The sequence below is a fragment of the Protopterus annectens genome, chromosome 9.part0 (genome assembly GCF_019279795.1).
Source record: "Protopterus annectens isolate FY-2018-M chromosome 9.part0, PAN1.0, whole genome shotgun sequence".
Lineage (NCBI taxonomy): Eukaryota > Metazoa > Chordata > Ceratodontiformes > Protopteridae > Protopterus > Protopterus annectens.
Genome location: NC_056743.1, coordinates 1,413,157,358 through 1,413,176,814, shown reverse-complemented (window position 1 = coordinate 1,413,176,814; position 19,457 = coordinate 1,413,157,358). Strand labels below are relative to the sequence as shown.

The 19,457-nt window shown below is 39.2% G+C and overlaps 1 protein-coding gene across 1 annotated transcript in view; it reads right to left on the bottom strand.

Annotated features, from left to right (window-relative positions):
- Positions 1-19,457, bottom strand: part of LOC122810691 (myoferlin-like) — a 1,883,765-nt gene that overhangs the window by 1,768,716 nt on the left and 95,592 nt on the right. The gene's annotated exons all lie outside the window — the stretch shown is intronic.

Here is a 19,457-nt window from a genome sequence, read left to right as displayed (position 1 = left end):
TGGAAAAAGGAATGACATAGCCTCTGGATATTATGTTTAACACGCAAAGGTCATTTGTGATGGCCTCCCAGGCTGCTGAGTGTAGAGAAAGATGGCCCCCGACTACCTCCACAATTGAGTAGTCAGGCAATTCTTTAGAATCACTGATTGGGCCTGTCCAAGAAGGTATCTCAACACCCCTGGTTCATGGGACTCCCTCTGCCACAAGGGTGTCATCTGCCATTAGCACCATTTCCACCTCTGCCTCTGGAGGAAAAGTCTCCCAGTGATTCCTGGAAAGGACCTTGAGATCTTCGGAACCACAACTTTTTGCTGCCACGTTGGTTCCGCAAAAAGGACCACTGATGGGTGACAAAATGGATTCTGATGGCAGACAAGGTCTTCCCATCCTTCTTACTCTGGGAGAGTGTCTCTAACCATGGGACCAAACAAAGATGATCCATCAAAAGGAATGTTAGTAAAAGACACCTTAAAGGGTTCCGTGAAATCACAGAGCCACATCCAGGCATGGTACCTTATAGTAATGCCTGTACGGCTGCCCGTGAGTTACCCTCTGCCGCATCCAAGATCAGCCTCATGGAAGTATTCACTATAGAAAGGATGATAGCCATTCTGGAGGAAAAGGTTTTCTGTTCCTCTGCAGACATGGGTCCTGGGGCAGGACTAGAAAGCCCCTTTACCAGGTGTCTCTGAAGTTTGATCACGTGTACCAAATAGCTCAATGCCCCCAAAGTGAAGGTGGCTAAAGCATACACCCACTTTCTGAATCTGTCCACTGCCCCAGACTCCCTGTTTGGGGGGGTGAACAGAGGAATTTTCCTGAGCCAGCTTCTTCTTGGCGGCTGCTGCATCCACCATGGCATCGACAGGGGCACCCTTAGTCCAATGTGGTCTATCTGAAGGTGTGATAAGGATCTTATCCAGGCATTTGGGGATGAGTTCCACTGTGCTTGGCTCTTTCCACACCCTGTGGGAGATGAGATCAAGGCTTCCAGGAACATCAGCTCATCTGTGTTAGGGTTTTGGGCAGACCACCCACCTTTCTGGTGAGGATTTCCATGATGTCTCCAAATGAGATATTCTCAGGTGGGGATCTTGGGGACCCTTCCCCATCCTCCAAATCAGTGTCCTCAGTGAGGGAGAGGAATCCACGTGTCTTCTTTTGCATGTATGCTTATGAGGAACTTCCTCGGTGGGGTGTTCCGGGTAAGTATCGGAAGACTCAAGGTGTTCCAACTGGGAAGAAGTGTGGAAGCTCTTTTGGGCAGGCTGTCCAGCAGGAGACAGAAAGGATGACTCTTGCACAAACTGTCCTGAGGAGGGACCAGGCTCCGAGGGAGGAAGAGTCGAGTCTCTCCTAGGGTTGGAAAGAACCCTCTCCACCTTGAATGCCGAGTGCAAACATGAATCTGAGGAAACCCCCACTACAGCAAAGCTGTCGAAGGAGAAACCCTATGAGTTCCCTTCACTCCTGGATCCAAGAGGGGAGTTGGAGCAAAACTATCAAGCGCCAATGGTTCAATGGGAAGAGACAGCTCCTAAAACTTCATAACTGACATCAAACCCTTTGACCCAACACCTGGGCTATGGTTCTGAGAGTTGCCCCGATCTGAAACTGTTGGGGTCGAGGTAACTGTATCTGTCGGCTCTGAAGTGTTGGCTCTTGGGATCCTCGGATCTGACAACTCTGAAGCTGGGGGTCAGATTGGAGAAGGAGAGATGGAACAAAGGCAGGCTGGTGGCTACCGGATCCAAGAGGGGACGGAATGGGCAAAACCCCAGTTGAATTTGTGCCTTGAGGAATCTCATCAACATTCTGTCAACCTCAGCTTCAGAAAGGCTCCGGGAGGACCTGGCAGAGGAAGCAACAGAAGGTGGCCTGGAGACTGGTCTAGGGGAATGAAACAGTGGTGACTTAGGTCTGGAGGTAATCAGCTCTAGAAAGAACCTTGGGGACTGGATCTGGACCAATTCCTAACAAACACTCGGATCTGACAGCTTAGGATCTTAAGTTTTGGTGGACTTGCAAGAAGGCTCCCTGGGCAAGGAAGAACTTCTGTCCAGGGACCTTTTCTTTTCTTTGTGTCTCTTGGCGGAGGATTGAGCCCCTGAAGTGGACGAAGAACTAGAAGAAGAATGCAGAAGACCCTTAAGGATCAGTTTATTTCTTCTGTCGATCAGTGCACTCTGACTGAAACCAGCACAAACAGAGCAAGAGGAGTCCAAGTGAAAGGCCCTCAAGCAAACAATGCACTCTCTGTGGGCATTGGAAAGCGGAATTTTTTGGCCACATGTAGCACACTTTTTAAACCCGCTGGCTTATCACACATAGTAAAGCAACAAAGACAAGTGGCCTGGAAACAGAGAAGGGGTTTCTAATAGAAAAATGTTTAAATACAGAGCTAAAACTAGAAAGAAAGCTTTTTTTTGTTTGTTTTTTTAAATAGGAAAAAGGGAAGTGGAAGTAGAGAGAGAAACAGAAGGAACTGTGAAAGGAAATGGACCCATGTGGTTATACAGATATAGGATAGGGGAGAATACTATAATACGTAGAAAGACATTTTAACAAAATTTTAAAGAAAGTCTTAGGAAAAAACTACTCATAAACCCAAAGGAGCTCAGATAATCGCTATCCAGATGCTGTTAGAAAACACGGCAGACAAGATCTGGGGATGAAGGGAGAGCAGGGCATTATGGGTAGGGGAGGAGATCAGATTTTTCAGATCCTACAGCTGTAGTACACGACCGAGTCAGTTCTGATATCGGATCCGAACCCACAGGTTGGAGACCAAATGAAAAACAACTTTAGATCTGAACCATAACATTAGATGTTTGTATGATCACTGCTGCAGTAGCCTTAGCTGTAAGGGTTATATCCTGCCAAGGATATGACAGCCATCCAGCTTCCAAAGCTTCAGGGCACCTTCCATGAGCCCAAAGTGTCAGGCAGCTAGAGATGAGCTGAATAAAAGACAAGTTTGGGTGCAAAGCCCTTAAGGGCTTTTCTGACAACAGAGTGAGGCTGAGCAACAATAAGAATAACAAAGTAAATGCCTGCACTCTGTCATAAAAATCACACCAAAAAAACAAGGGGAAGCAGGCAGGTTGGGAGCAGCTTCTGAAGAAGAGATCATTCAAATAACTACTGTCATGGTAAGGTGACTTGCACAACTGCATTATGTCCATCATATTGATCACTGCTGCACTAGCATTACGAGTAGATTACCTTAGCTAACTAGTTTTGCGAGATGGGAGGAGAAGAGTTCAGGAGCCTCTGGAGAATGATCTGAGCAAAGCTTGATCTGAGCCTAGAGAAAGAATCAAGCTTATACTACTTTGTAAAAGTATGTACAGAGGACCAGTCAACAGCTTCTAGAATATTTATAGAATCCAACCTTTTCCAAAAGGCCATAGGTTAGACCAAAGCCTTGGTAAAGTAGGACTTGATCCAGCTTGCAATACTTTTGGTGTGGTGAGTATAACAAAAGGTAAATAACCTTAGACAACCACTTGGAAATAGTCTGTTTTGACACGGGTTGCCCATTCTACTTACCTTCAAAGGAAATGAACAACTGATCTGAAGAACTGAAATATTTAGTTCTGTCAAGATATAGGACCTGAGCTGTCTGTGGACATCCAAGGTATGGAGTATTCTTTCTCTCTCATTTTTAGGTTCAGGAAAGAAATGGGGAGATTGATAGTTTGGCTTAAAGTAAACTCATTTCACCCTTGAAACACAATTTAACCAATACTGAACAACTAACATTGCAGCAACTTAGGGACAACACAAATATTGTATTGGAACGGCTCAATTAGATGGTAGACTAATACATTTGTCTATTTGTATTCTTGAGATTGACCAAACGCCTGTATGAATAGTTATACTATGGAATGATTCATGCTTTTCACAGTGATTTGGAGCGTGTTTCAGATTTACATATGGGTTTTATGCTTCTTCTTACAATCAGGGCCTTTGTGCTTCTTAAGGAGTGATTACAATACCTGTTACGGTTTGGTGTATGGGGGATCATAATACATTCAAACTAGGCCTTATTTAGGGTTGGTTTTGTGTGATTATATTACGGTATTGTTGTGCCCTTATACCATCATATGTTTATTTCTCAAACACAGCTAAGGACATTCATTGTTTATGATCGTTTCGAAGACCAGGATTTGGGACCTCTCTTGATACAGGATTTGCTGAACTTTAATACCAAGCGGACATCACTTTTACTCTAAACGAACAATTGACAACTATGTGAATTACTGTATGCTTTTTTATGCAACCTGATGTTATCAGTCTGAACAAATACAACCATAGAGTGATAAGGGCAAAGTATGCATATTGATTGAATTCACATTTTAATATTAGCTTCGGCAAATGTTATATGTAAACGGTTGCTGGTTTTTGATATATTGGAACATACCGCTTTCTGGCAGTTAATTATATAACATTTCTGCCTAACGGTTATTTGGTACTACTTATATGGCTGGTGGTTATTACCCAGGTTCTCCCCATTGAATGAGACTTAACTATATGGGCCAGGTCCCATTACAGCTGATATTCAGGTTATATTTGGTCAGCCTTGGGGAGTGTTTAATTGTTTGGAACCTATATCATTATATCAAACCTACAGATATATTGTTGATACTTTGAGCACTTTGGTTCTTGTGTGTGTTGGCTAATATATTGCGTGGAGTCGAATGGTATTAGGTCTGGATTCAGTCAGGGGCATTAAGTGCTTATTTGTTAACCAGACACATTTTAGTGTCAAGTTTGGTTGGACCTACATGGTGTTTAAAACTCTTAAATACAACAAGTTTAGCACTGTTAAGTGAGACTGTTTTCCATCTTGTACATTTGTCGGCTTTATGTACTGACTCTTGGGGGAACACAATATACTTGAATACTGTGTTCTAAATTTGTCAATATATTTATATAATATATTTCAGTACAAATATTTAGGATTGTTTAATATTATATACATATATTGTATCCATTACAGGACATACATACTGATAGTGAAACTCAACTGGACATGTTGGATGGATTATTGGTGTTGATCTAGATCCCCTATTATACTGTTGTTTTTGATTAAGAGGGACACTAATTGTCTAGATTTATCAATATGGTGTCATATCTTGCTTGCCGGGGGTATAAGTGTTGAAATGAGTGGTGTATAATAAACCTAAATATTACCTTCTTGGTTGTACTTACAATAGTAATATTTGTTATCTCTTGCATGCTAATTATCACTCACATCTGGTGAAGCGGATTATTGCTCGGTCCCCCATTCACAATTAAAATATGGTTTATTTTTATAAATCATTTTCTTTGTGAGTCTACTTTATTAATGTTTTGTATGGCTGAGATTATAACTAACCATGGTTTTTACCGTTACTAGTGGGTTTGATCTAGCACTTAGTGGGGCACCTTTTGCTTACTAAAAGAACTTTTTATTGCTGGATCATTCTACATTTAACCTTGGGAGAGATTTCTGTATGTGAGTTTCAACTGTTAGTGAACAATAGCATATCAAATATAAAAGCATTTCTTCCTGTGCGGATCAATGTCAGTTGTTTCCTGAGTGGTGTCAGTACTTGGAGTATTGGCTTTGGAGGAAATTTATTGTTTATCGGTGTGTTTGGATACTTGGTTTGATACTTACTAACTTTTTGGTATTTTTGTGTTCCATTTATTTTTGGGGGGACATTACAAAATATATGTTTTATATGGTTGAGTCCAACAACTAATAATAGTTGTTACTTACACCAGCTGGCTTGTTTTCAGTGGGGCATACCAAATAGAATTTCTGATTATTGCATTGGATTATTCAATATTTTACCCTGGACAGGTTTTCATGTCTTATTGAAAACTATTGACTAACAGTTACAAGCCAAAGATTGGAATACATTTTTTCTGTGTATACTAATGCTTTCTGCTCCCCTAGTGGCCCACAAAATCTTTGTTTTGATTTTGAATTAACCATAGGTTTTTGGTGCAACTGGGCCTCTGAAGCATTGTCTTTCAAACACAGTCTGGTTATTGTTTAAATCTTGGTTTTCTCGTGCTCCAACTTATTACTGGCTGTCTATATGCAATATTATTCACAGCATGGATCTGAACAACATCCTATCTGGATTATGTGCTGATCGGCAGGACATAGGTGTATTTGGCATTGAAAATCTGCCAAGCAATGATCCGGTCAATTCGGCTCAATCAACTTTGGTGGATTGTGATATGTTCTTTCATTCAATCACCAAAGCATTTAAAACTCTCAGATCTAATATTTGGCATCTTAAGCTTTTTAAAGCATATTCGGCACAAAATATGGCTCCCAGGGGACTACGTATACGTACCCAACCCCTAGTAGGGAGACCAGATGATAAACTTAACCAAGATTGGAAGGAGGCTCTACAGACGGGATCCATGACATTTGTGAACATTTTGTTACAATATTATGAAAGGACAGTTGATTCCAATATACAAGAAATAAAAAACTTATGCTCGGATGTTCAAAAGTTTGAATCATCCTCTAAATATCAGGATAATATTAAAAAACTCTCCCAAGATTTGATGGAGCATGAGAAAACCATTAAGGAACGAAAAATTAAAAAGTTTCATCGGGACTATTCAGATTACCAACGGGGAAAACCTTTTGATTTCAGCAGATCAGTTCGATTTGTTGATACCAATCAGGTTAGGACAGGGCCCAGTCGCACCAAAAAGAGACCTCGCTCAATTTTGAAGAACAAGGGGGATACTTCATGTAGTACCTCAGGGGAGGAATCTTCTCTCACGGATGGTGAGGGGTCCTTTGAGAGGGTTTCACCTATTAGGAAGAAAACAAACAAAATTTCCCCTTTGGAGGGGGCAAGGGACACCGGGGGGGCAGAAAGCACAGAAAGATCAACCACTCAGGTTTCTTTCCAGGGACTACTGGACAATTTCCTGAAGTAGGGGAAATGCCAGAGTTTAACCAGAATGTGTTGAATTTGTCCAAAGCTGTACTAACAAATGAACAGGTTGCTCTTTTGAACAAAGGACTCAATTATATTCCGTCTTTTTTTAGCCAGGAATATCATATTGTACAAGATTTACAGGCATTTTGCCGGATTTTGAATTTAAAATTGTTTTTTGATGATGATAAGTCAGAACCCCCTGAGGACTTTCGCTTTGGCAAGTCTTCATTCCAACCACCCATGAACAAACATGTTTCCATTTTTATGGATACTATCCTGAGGGATATCCATTTTGAGAACTTGGGACACATTATGTTAGCAAGTAATTCAACACCTGAAGACAGGGTAGCGTTGGACAATCTATGTAACAATAAAGATATAGTTATTGTCCCTGCAGATAAGGGAGGTGCAGTTGTGGTTTGGAACACTGCCGATTATATACAGGAAGGGCTAACCCAATTGTCTGATGCTAAGTGTTACATGCACATGTCCATAGACCCTACGCCTGTCTTCAAGGAAGAGATTGATTCCTTTTTGCAGCTAGCCTGTGAGGAGGGCATTATTAATAAAAAGTGCCTTGCTTCACTTATGGTTTCTGAGCCTTCTAAACAGATATTGTACCTTTTACCTAAAATTCACAAATCCTTGACAAAACCACCTGGCAGACCAATTGTCTCTGGAATAGGCTCTCTGACAGAACCCTTATCAGCCTTTCTTACTAAATATCTCAAACCACTATTAGGCCTTATAAGATCCAGATTGCAGGATACCACACAATTTTTGCAGCTTATCAAGGATACCCAATTGGAACCTGAATGGTATTTATGCACATTAGATGTTAAATCACTATACACGAGCATACCACATTGGGCAGGGTTGCAATCTATTCAATATTGGTTGGAAAGGGCAAATTTATACACACCTGGGTTCAATACTTTATTGATCTGTATGTCTGAACATGTTCTCAATAAGAATGTTCTGTATTTCCAAGGCCAATGCTATTGGCAGTTACAAGGAACAGCTATGGGAGCATCCTTTGCTCCCATATATGCCGACCTTTTTATGGCCTATGTTGAAGAATACATGATATATGATACATCACATAACATCTTTCAGGTAGAGATGGATATTTGGAGACGCTACCTTGGCGACTGTTGGCTGGTGTGGCGTGCGGATGAGGGTTACTTGCAAGAATTTGTAGAATATCTTAATGAAAATGAATGGGGACTGGAATTTTCGGTGACATATGATAAAAATACCATCAATTTTTTGGATGTCACTGTTTACAGGAACCCAGATCACACCTTGTCCACCAAAGTTTTTCGCAAGTACCCACAATATAACACCCTGCTACATGCCTCAAGTTTACATCCCCGTCACACCATTAAAAGTATTCCGATATCTCAATTCATACGAATTAAACGTCTTAGTTCTAATGAAGAGGAATACCAATTAGCCAGCAGGGATCTTAGTCAGAGATTTACCAATAGAGGATATGATCGACATGATATTGTGAGTGCCCAAAGTAGAGCCAATTGTTTAAAAAGGGAGGAATTATTACAATACAAAAATAAGAACAAAAATTTAACATCTCATGGCACCTGTGTCAGGTTTATTACAACCTATGGGAGAAATATAAACATGGTCAGGAATATTATCAATAAACATTGGAATATCCTACTGGCTAATGACAGATTGCGAACCATTTTGGGGCCACGATGTCAATTTTCATACAAGCGGGGCAAAACCTTGGGCTCCTACCTATCACACTTCAAGCATATGGCAAGTGGGGGGACTATCTACAAACAACTCACGTTACATGGTGATGAACTTTTTGGTTCCTTTCCCTGTGGACATTGTGGCTCCTGTTCATACATGTCCAAATCTAAGGAGTTCTCCAGTCGCAATACCAGTAGGATATTTAATATAAAGATCTTTGGAAATTGCAGTAGTGATTGGGTGGTGTACCTTGCTTCTTGTTATTGCGGGGCATTCTATGTAGGCCAAACTTCCAGAGCATTGAGATATAGAATGAACGAACATCGTAGTGATGTCAGGAACCACAAGGAGACTAGTGCCCTATATCAACATACATGTAAACATCCACAGGCCAAATTTAGTTTCATGGTCATTGATCGCATATCTGGGGATAGAACTAATAAACAAGGCTGGCATGGTTTATTGGATCAAAAAGAAAAATATTGGATTACAACTTTGGGGGCTTTGTTCCATCCGGGTTTAAATGATCACTTATAGCAGATTATGTGTATTTCTCAATAACCCTGTTGACCTATTACATTAACAAGGTTTGGGTTATTTGGATCTTGAAAATCAATATATATCTGCGTATTCAAAGCATACTAATTTATCTGTATTTTGTCTTGCTTTACTTATGTTTATTACATCAAGCTATATGGGTTTGCGAACCAGCATTAATGGTAATATGGGGGTCTGGGTAGTTGAATTAATTCAACATAGGTAGTTCACATGTGAAATTATTAATGTTAGTATGGAGAGTAATTATTTACAGACTCTGGTTATGGTCATAAACTATACATGCATTTATATATATATGTGATTTCACACTATTCCATTTCATTTCATTTCTTTCAATTTTTTAGGGTTGTTATGTTTTCTGTTTTCACTGTCTTTTATTGGAGTGCTATACCTTGTAAATCATGATTATGAAAGATTGTCCATCAGCGTTAATGTTGATCTGGGGTGTCCTGATTGCTGAACATATATGATATAGGTAGTTGATTTGAGAAATTACCACTGTTGTTATTGACCTACATTTGTCTAATAGATGTTGTTTATGGTCAAGAAATATATATGTTTTTACACACATATATATTATGTCATATTACTTTAATTGTAACACAATTCCTTAACATAAATATTGTTGACATGTCCTGTTTTTTGACTGCATCTCACTGCAGAGTTACATATTGTGTTTTGTTATCACCATACTATCAGAAAAAATATTTTTTCATTCATTAATATTAATGAGCCTATTTGCCCTATTGGCTCATGGTTTGTATTTAAATGGATGAGCACAAGGAACTTGAATTTATTGTCCTACACTGAAGAAGGCACTTTTGCCGAAACTAGTCTGTTATGGTACAAAATAAATGAAATTTGAACTCCGTCCTGCCTTGCTGGTCTATTTGGTGAATTTGATACTTGGTTTGGACCGTGCATTCCCCCTTGCATAGGATTTGGTTTGTTGTACAACACAAATATTGTCATTACACAGGCCGACAAGGGTGGAGCGGTAGTCATCATGGATACGGATTATTATCTGGGGGAGGGAAATGGACAACTTTCCAACCCTTCCCATTACATGAAGATGCCCATTGACCCCACCCTTAATTCCCTTAATTTCAAACAAGAGATCGACAACTTTCTCTGAGGGTATCATATCTGACACAGTAAAAGCACATCTTACAATGTAGGATCCACAGAAACAAACACTTTATCTGTTACCCAAGATACACAAATGTCTTAACAAACCCCCTGGAAGACCAATTGTATCTGGCATGGGATCCCTAACAGAACCATTATCAGAGTTCCTTACTTTATATCTCAAACCATTATTGGGCTTGATTTGTGCCAGAATACAGGATACCACACAATGTTTGCAAATCATTGCTGAGAATCAACGGGAACTAGATTGGTTACTGTGCACCCTGGATGTCAAGGCTCTATATACAAACATTCCACACTGGGCTGGATTGGAAGCCCTTAAATTTTGGTTGGACAAATCACAACTATATCCAGTAGGTTTCAACACACTCTTGGTCTACATGACTGAACATGTTCTCAACAAAAATGTTTTCTATTTTCAAGGAGAATGCTATTGACAGCTTAAGGGCATTGCAATGGGGACATCTTTTGCCCCCATATATGCAGACCTATTTATGGGATATGTTGAGGAACAACTTATTTATGGCACCTCACATAATTTGTATTTAGATGAACTAGACATATGGTATCCATATTTGGATGATTGTTGGTTGGTTTGGCGTTCTGATGAACAATATTTAGCAGAATTTGTCCAATATCTCAATCATAACAAATGGGGTATTGAGTTTTCATCTACTTATGATAAAAATGAGATCAATTTCCTGGATGTAACTATAACCAGAAATTCTGATGACACTTTACGTAGTAAAACATTTCGTAAGTACCCCCAGTATAACAGTCTATTACATGCAACTAGTATGCATCCCAACCACATTATCCGAAACATACCAAAGTCTCAGTTTCTCAGGATTTGTAGAATCTGTTCCTCAGATAATGACTATGATGCATCTCAACAAGATTTAGTTAACAGATTTAGAGCCAGGAGCTTGACATCCGGGGTGCTCAACAAGTTGCTCTTAATTCCACCAGAACTTCTCTTCTCCAATATTCTGACAAGATTCACACTGAACAGGATGAACCTATCTGGTTCATCACCACATTTGGACGTAACATTAACCTTATGAGGAATGTTATATCCAAGCACTGGAATATTCTCATTGCCAATGAGATCAAACCATGGATTGGTGATATATGCAGGTATGGATATAGAAGGGGCAGGACATTGGGATCATTTTTTTCACATTACAAAAGGGTCAGTTCAGCCGGAGCAATACACCACCAATTAACCATGACAGGTGACAAACTATGGGGTACATACCATCGTGGTCATTGTTCATCATGTCCTTTCATTTTCAGATCAAAACTCTTTACCAGTAAAAATACCAACAGAATATTTGATATCAAAATTTTTGGCAATTGTAACAGTGATTGGGTGGTATACCTTGCTACATGCACATGTGGTTCATTCTATGTTGGACAGACTTCACGACCACTTCAATTACGTATGTCTGAACATCACAGTGACATACGAACTAAGAGGGAGACCAATGCCTTATTTTGACACAGTACACAACATAATTCAGCCAGGATCCAGTTTACCATCATTGACAGAATCCTTGGGGACAGATCCAACAAACAGGGATGGCATTCTATTCTCACTAAAAAAGAGAGGTATTGGATCATTAAACTGGGAGCTTTGTTCTCACCAGGTTTGAATGATCATTTATAAATTTATTTATGAGTATGTGTTATTTTATTTTATTTTATTGTATAACTTTTTATTTTCTCTTTGTCTCTCATATAGGAAACAATTTGAATGTGGGAAGAACACATTGGAAAGAATCCTATTGGATGACTCATACTATATATATATATATATATATATATATATATATATATATATATATATATATATGTGTGTGTGTGTGTGTGTGTGTGTGTGTGTGACTTTACAGTTAATGCTTTTTTATCCCACTGAGGAAAGCCTGCTGGCTGAAACCGGTCTAGGTGTTTATTATTAAAAGTTTATATACTTTATATATCAGCCTTTGGATGTTTTTTTGATGCTTTACACTGAACTTGATGCTGGCAATTTTCGTCTTCTTGGATTGTTTTCTGCCTTGCATTTGGGTCTTGCTTGCAGAGTATCTCTTCTTGGCCTTAAAGTAAACTCAGACACCATGTTAAGGATAAAAGAAGGATTAGTTCTCAAAAAAACTCTGTCCCTTTGGAAAATTAGATAGGGTTGAGTCAGTATAAGAGCCTGCAACTCAGATACCACTCTTGTAGTGGTCATAGCAATCAAAAAACTTGTTTTCCACATTAAAAACCTTGTGTCAGCCAGATTAACTGATTCAAATGGAGCAAGTGTTAGCTTCTCTAATACAGAATTAAGATCCCAAGGAGGGGCTGCTTTTATTTAGGAGGTCTCTTATGCAAAACTCCTTATAAGAACATTCTGACATAATACTGCATTGAAAGAGAAGGATCCATGGGGAGACATGCATAAATGGCTAACAAATGCACCTTGAAAGAAGAATATGAAAGGCCACAGGATATTAACTCACACAAATATTATAAAAACAGAAAAACAAGCCCTGAATGGGTGCTGGTTATGTTGTTAGCACCACCTAAAAAGTTTTTCCACCTGCTAATATATGATTTTCTAGTAGCAAGCTTTCTTGCCTCCATTAGTACCTGCTGCAAGTCTTCAGCAAATATGTGTCTAAAAGGAATTAAGACCACATCATACAGCTAATCAACTGAAGATGATTGAAGCTGGGGTATATCAGACAACCCTGTTCTTGTGTGACTAGTTCCAGTGTGTGAGGAAGCTTGTGTTAACTGCCCCTGGCCATTTCCAAAATAAGGTTAAACCATGGTTACCTGGGTCAGAAACAGTCACCTCAATGATCATGGGGGAATTCCTTCTGAATATTCAGAATTACCTTGGATAATAGTTGAAAAGCATACAGGAACATTACTGACCAAGAAAAAAATGCATATGTCTTCCAAGCCTTCTTGCACAGTACTGGAACAGAATCTTGCCAGTTGAATGTTCAGAAAGAAGGCAAAGAAGTCTACTTGACGAACTCCCCACAATCGATCAAATCTTAGAAGAGCCCCTGATCTGGTTTCCTTTCATGAGGGTCTGCCATGGCCCTGCACAGCTTGTCTGCCAAACAGTTTTGCTCCAATGGAATGTAGAACACCTGTAGAGTGAGAGTGTTTTGTGAAGCTATATCCCGAGCTAACATGGCTAGTCTGCAAAGGGGATATGACCTGGTTACCCCTTGCTTGTTGATGTACCACATGACTGTGGTATTGGCTGTAACCACTTTAAGATGTCCCAGGAAACAAAGATGGTTCAGGGAGTTGAATTCCTTTATCAGAGCAAGCATCTCCTTAACATTAATGTGCTTGCATTTGTCCTTGGTGTCTCATAACTATTGCTCTTTTATTCTTCTGAAAACTGCTCCCTAACTAAGTGCAAAGCATCTGTGGTGACTGACTGATATGGAGCAGGGAGGGAGAAGGGGAGACCTGGATTTAAGGATAGTCTCTATTAAAGATTTCTCTTCTAACAAACCCCAGCACTGGGATTTGCTGGGCCCAAAGAGATTTCAGATACCACTGTATCCTTCATGTGGAGCTTTGTCAGGGGAATCATGATAATCAAAGATGCCTGAGGTATTCCCTTACAGTGACCGAAGTCTGAGTGGAAAATCTTAAAAGTAGATCCAAAAAAGATCTATTTTTTCCTTTGGAAGAAAAGATCTTTGAACTGAGGTGCCCAGCTGACATCTCAGGAACACAATCCTCTATGAAGGAGTCAAGAAAGATTTTTGAATGTTCTCTTGGAATCCTAGCTTGTGTAACAGATCTCTCACCCAAAACAGAGATTGCTAAAACTTTGAAAAAGACTCTGTAAGGTACATAAGTCATCTAAATATGGAAAAATGCAGATACCCTTCAGCTTGCAATGAGATATAACTGGAGCAAGACACTTTGTGAACACTCTTAGAGCAGTATATAGTCCAAAGGGTAAGGCAGAGAACTGATAATGTTATGCAAACACACAAAACCTTAGAAAATGTCTGAAGTCTGGATGAACAGGGATGTAATGATAAGCATTTTAAGTCTACTATTATCAGTAAACTTGAAAGAGGAAAAAGAGAAAACAGGTTGTGAAGTAACATCATTTTGAATTTAGGCACTATCGCAAACAGGTTTAGGAAAGAAAGATGCAGAACTGGTATCCAAGCATTTTCTTTCTTTGGCACTAGGAACATCGGTGAATAAAAACCCTTCCCCACTTGGGAAATACGAACTGATTCTATCACTCCTTAGGGCAGCATGTGATAAAGGAAAGGTGGAAACAAAAGAGTCTGATCTCAATGATAGGAAATACCCCACGGAAAGGAGAAAATTCTTCCCACTGCCATCTGTAACCTTGCTGAATGATTTTCAGAACCCATTTGTCTGAAACAGTTACCAAAAAGAAATTCAGAGATTCAGACTTTCTGGAAGAAAAATGGGGTCAGGATGGGAAGGGGTCACAAAGGTCTCATAAATAGTGATTCAGACCTGTTGGACTGTCCTTGGTAATGGAAGGTTAGCAACCCCCTTGCCAATTCTTCTTAAAAGTCTGTTCACCTGAATTTTGTTGAAGCAATTTATTATGTTGTTTGTCAAAATTGAATGAGGAGATAGAAAATCCTTTGAACAATTTGGAAAAGGAGGTCTGAAAATTTTTTGAGATTCCCTTGATAAGCTTGGTCCTTTCATCACACTTTTTGATCACCTCTTCAGCAGAGGGGCCAAACACTATATCTAACCAAGGGAGAATTTAAACTCTTATTTTTATCATCATATGGGAGATTCAGAGAATGCAGCCTTTCAAACAGAGTCATACACACACTGTAAACAATGAGTAGTGACCTGTGCAATAGAATAAACTAAGTTATTTAAAGCGGATTTTTCATCACATGAAGGAAAATGCAGATAAAACTCTCATACTTTTACAATTTATCTTAACAAACTTTAAACTAAAAAATAATTCTATTTTAACCCTCCTACAGCTCAAAGATCAAACCCTAGCAAATTTTGGAACTCAATTAACCAAATACTGCATCCCGGGAGCCCATCTTCACCAAATCCATGCCCTAACAAAACACCTGAAGAAACTGCTGCCATCTTTAACAACTACTTTATTGAATCCATTTCTAAATTGTTTATCATGGATCCCTCTGCAACTAACACAACTAACCCTATTAATAACTATACTACTAACTTCTCCAAATCCTTGTCTATTTCAAATTCTTCTAATAATTTCTCTCTCACCTGTCTCTACCAGTTACATTAAATCTTTACACTCTAAATTAAAACCCTGCTCTACATCTGCAGATAATATTCCTCCCTATTTCCTACAATTAGCAGCTGACTCATTTGCAGTCCCAGTATCTATCTTGATAAACCACTCTGTCTCTGAGTCAAATGTGCCTTCGATCTGGAAAGAATTTTACACCCTACCTGTACATAAAGGAGGCAAATCCTCAGAGGTTGCTAACTTCAGGCCCATAGCAATCCTATCTCCTCTCTCAAAAGCATTGGAAAAATGCATTCACAAGCAAGTCATGCAAAACCTGCTTACACCTACACAACCCGGCTTCTGTCCAAAACATAGTACTACTACTGCCCTCATATCCTTCCTCAATACTATTTCTCTAGCTACAGATGATAACAAACTCATCTCCTGCCTCTTCCTAGACCTTCCAAAAGCCTTTGACACTGTGTCTCACTCACTTCTACTGACTAAACTGACTAATCTTAACTTCTCCACTTCTACTGTTGCCTGGTTTTCTAGCTATCTCACTGATCACCTACAGTCGGTGAAGTGGCTCACTGCTCTCTCTTCCTCTCTCCCAGTTAAAATGGGAGTCCCTCAAGGCTCCATTCTAGGCCCATTACTTTTTAATATTTTCACTATACAGCTTACACTTCATGCCCTCAATCATCACTGGTACAATATGCAGATGACTCTACAGTCATCACCATAGCCAACAGCCCCTCCGAACTCACCTCTGTCACTCAGGCAGCATTTAACTCTATTGCGACCTGGCTATCTAACAACCAGCTTATTCTGAACCCTAAAAAAGCAAAACTTTTACTATTCTTACCTAAAAATGCTAACCACCTTAAACCTACTTTCACTATTTTGTGTCTCAATAACATAAGACTCATCTAAAACTGGGCCTCCTATATAGAAACAAGAAGTTTCTAACAAACAAAGCAAAAATAACCCTCTCTTATACTTATCTCCTACCTAGTCTATTGTATAGCTCCCAAATCCTCACAAATCTTAACTCTTCTCTCCTTAATAAGCTAGAATCAACCTATAACAAAGTAGCCAGATGTGCAGCACAACAAACGTAAAAATCACATCAGTGTCTCTAACTAAAACTAGCTTGAATTACCTCACCAGCTCCTCCTCTCAGCTCCAAATTATTCATTCCATTCTATATCTTCCTTCCTACTGCCTCAGCTTATCAACTCTCATCTCTCAATACTCTCCCACTAGATCACTTCGTAGCTCAGACCAAAACCTCCTACAAACCTATAAACTTGAGACCAAACAGGGATGTAACCTCCCTAGCTACCACCCTTCCATCTCTTGGAACAGGTTGCTATTAGAGATCAGGTCCCTCAATCATCCTAAAAAATTCAAAGCAGCCACTAAGGAATACCTAAAAAGCCACTAGTTCTGCCACTGCTCTCTCCCCCCCTTAATCTCACACTACTATCCCTAAGACAATCCTCAACCCCCCCCACACACACACAATGTTGCTTTGCTTCATTGTCCTCCTCTCCCTTTTTTACCCTTAGCTCTGTCTTGTTATCACTTCCTCACTTGGATTTTACATCCTTACATTGAAAGCATAAACTTTACACCACTAATTAAAACACTCATCTCTCAACTCTCTCACACAAACCTGAAGTATAGATACAACAAATAATACTATGTATCCCTGCTCCTTGTTCATTGGACATAATGTTGCTTCAGTCATGTCGCTTCCTTCCTTACTTCTATTGTATTAATTCCTTATGCTTTTTTATTTGCCAATGCTTTTTAATTGCTTATGCTGATGGTTATGCTTTTTAATTGCCTATGTTTTTAATTGCTTATGTTGTTGTTTTTCTGTTAAATGTTTATGTCTAATTTAAATGTAAAATAAAATAAATATTGTAAAATAAATAAACATATGAGTCTGACAATTTAAAATTCTGAAAATCAAAGTTGCAGAAGTATCCACTTAACTCTAGCCCACTAAACCTTCCTAACTCTGAAATCTTAACTGCCAGGCTCGATATAAAGCAACACAAATCAATAGTTATCATATCTATCTACCTCCCTCCTGCAAATAATCTACAAGATATTGAAAATATACTTGAATGGGCTTCCTCTAACTTTAACCATGAAACAGTAATACTAGGTGACTTTAACCTGGACTGGCTCACATGCTCCTCAAATACACCAACAAATTTTATAAACCAATATAATTTCCATCAAAATATACAACACCCTACACGCACAGACAAGCATACAAACATACATTCCACCCTTGATTGGATTCTGACAAACAAAACTAACATCAACTACGAGTCTGGCTGCCTACCTGGCACTTTAAGTGATCATTATCCAATATACCTAATAAGAAAAAACTTAAATAACTGTGGTAATATCACTTACCTCTACACACGAAATAAAAAAACAATTCTTACTATCTACCTTCCAGACTCTCATAAAACAACAAAACTGGGCTCCCCTAAAAACCTTACAACTAGATCATGCAGTTCAATACTTTAATAATATTTTCCTGCATATCTTAAATAAACTTGCCCCACCCACAAAACTTTGTTCTAAAACCAAAAAACTCCCATGGTTAGCAAAAGAAACAATACAACTACTTAGACTAAGAGACAAAGCGTGGTCCCTCTAGCTTTCTGACAAACGTCATACTAATCTCATCACCTTCAAACAACTTAGAAACCAAGCTAAGAAACAAATCAAAATAGATAAAAAAAAACATACTTTCAAATTTGCCAACTAAAATATCAAACAAATCCACAAAGATTTTGGCAATCAGTCAACCTCCTTCTAAAACCAGGGAAACCCACTACCCCAAGTCTCTACTACCAATAATACTATAGACCCTATCGCATCCCAATTTAATTCCCACTTTATTAACTCAATAACCTCCCTATTACATAATGCTTCTATCCTACCCCTGTCTGTATCCACTCCATCTGGTCCACCACAAACCCACTTTAAACTAGAACCCATTCAAACAACCATTATACAAGGCTTACTATCTAAAGTAAAGCCATGTACCCTCGTCACTGATCAATTACCAGGTGAATTTCTGAAATTAGTTGCCCCATCTATTGTCTACCCCATACCAATCCTAATTAATCACTGAACAATATGTACCTACCATATGGAAAATATCACATATCATTCCACTGCATAGAGGAGGCCCCACTAAAGACGCATCCAATTACAGACCTATAGCCATACTCTCACCCATAGGAAAAATCCTAGAAAAGTGTGTCCACAAACAAATAATTGATTACTTCCAAAAAAAACAACCTCCTGTCTGTTACACAACATGGTTTTCAACCAAAACACAGTACTAGTACAGCCATCATTAGCTTTATCAACTCTATAAACCACCTTAAAAATAACCAACTTGTCTCTGCTACCTTTCTTGACATGTCAAAGGCCTCTGACACCATATCACATCAAATCCTTCTAAACAACCTGCCAATTACAACCATTGCCCTGATGCCCTAAAGTGGATCCATAGCTACCTCTCAAACAGGCAGCAAACTACCTTATGGGATAATAAATTCTCCCCTCATCTTCCCATCTCTGTAGAAGTCCCCCAAGTATTAATTCTAGAGCTGCAACTCTTTACGATCTTTACCAATGACCTTACAACAGCCACTAGTCCTGCCAACATTATTCAATATGCAGATGACTTCTCCCTTATCTGCTCTGCACCATCAATTGAGACACTTCAAGAAAAGAGTCAGGATGCCCTTACCAGCACTGAAAAATATCTACC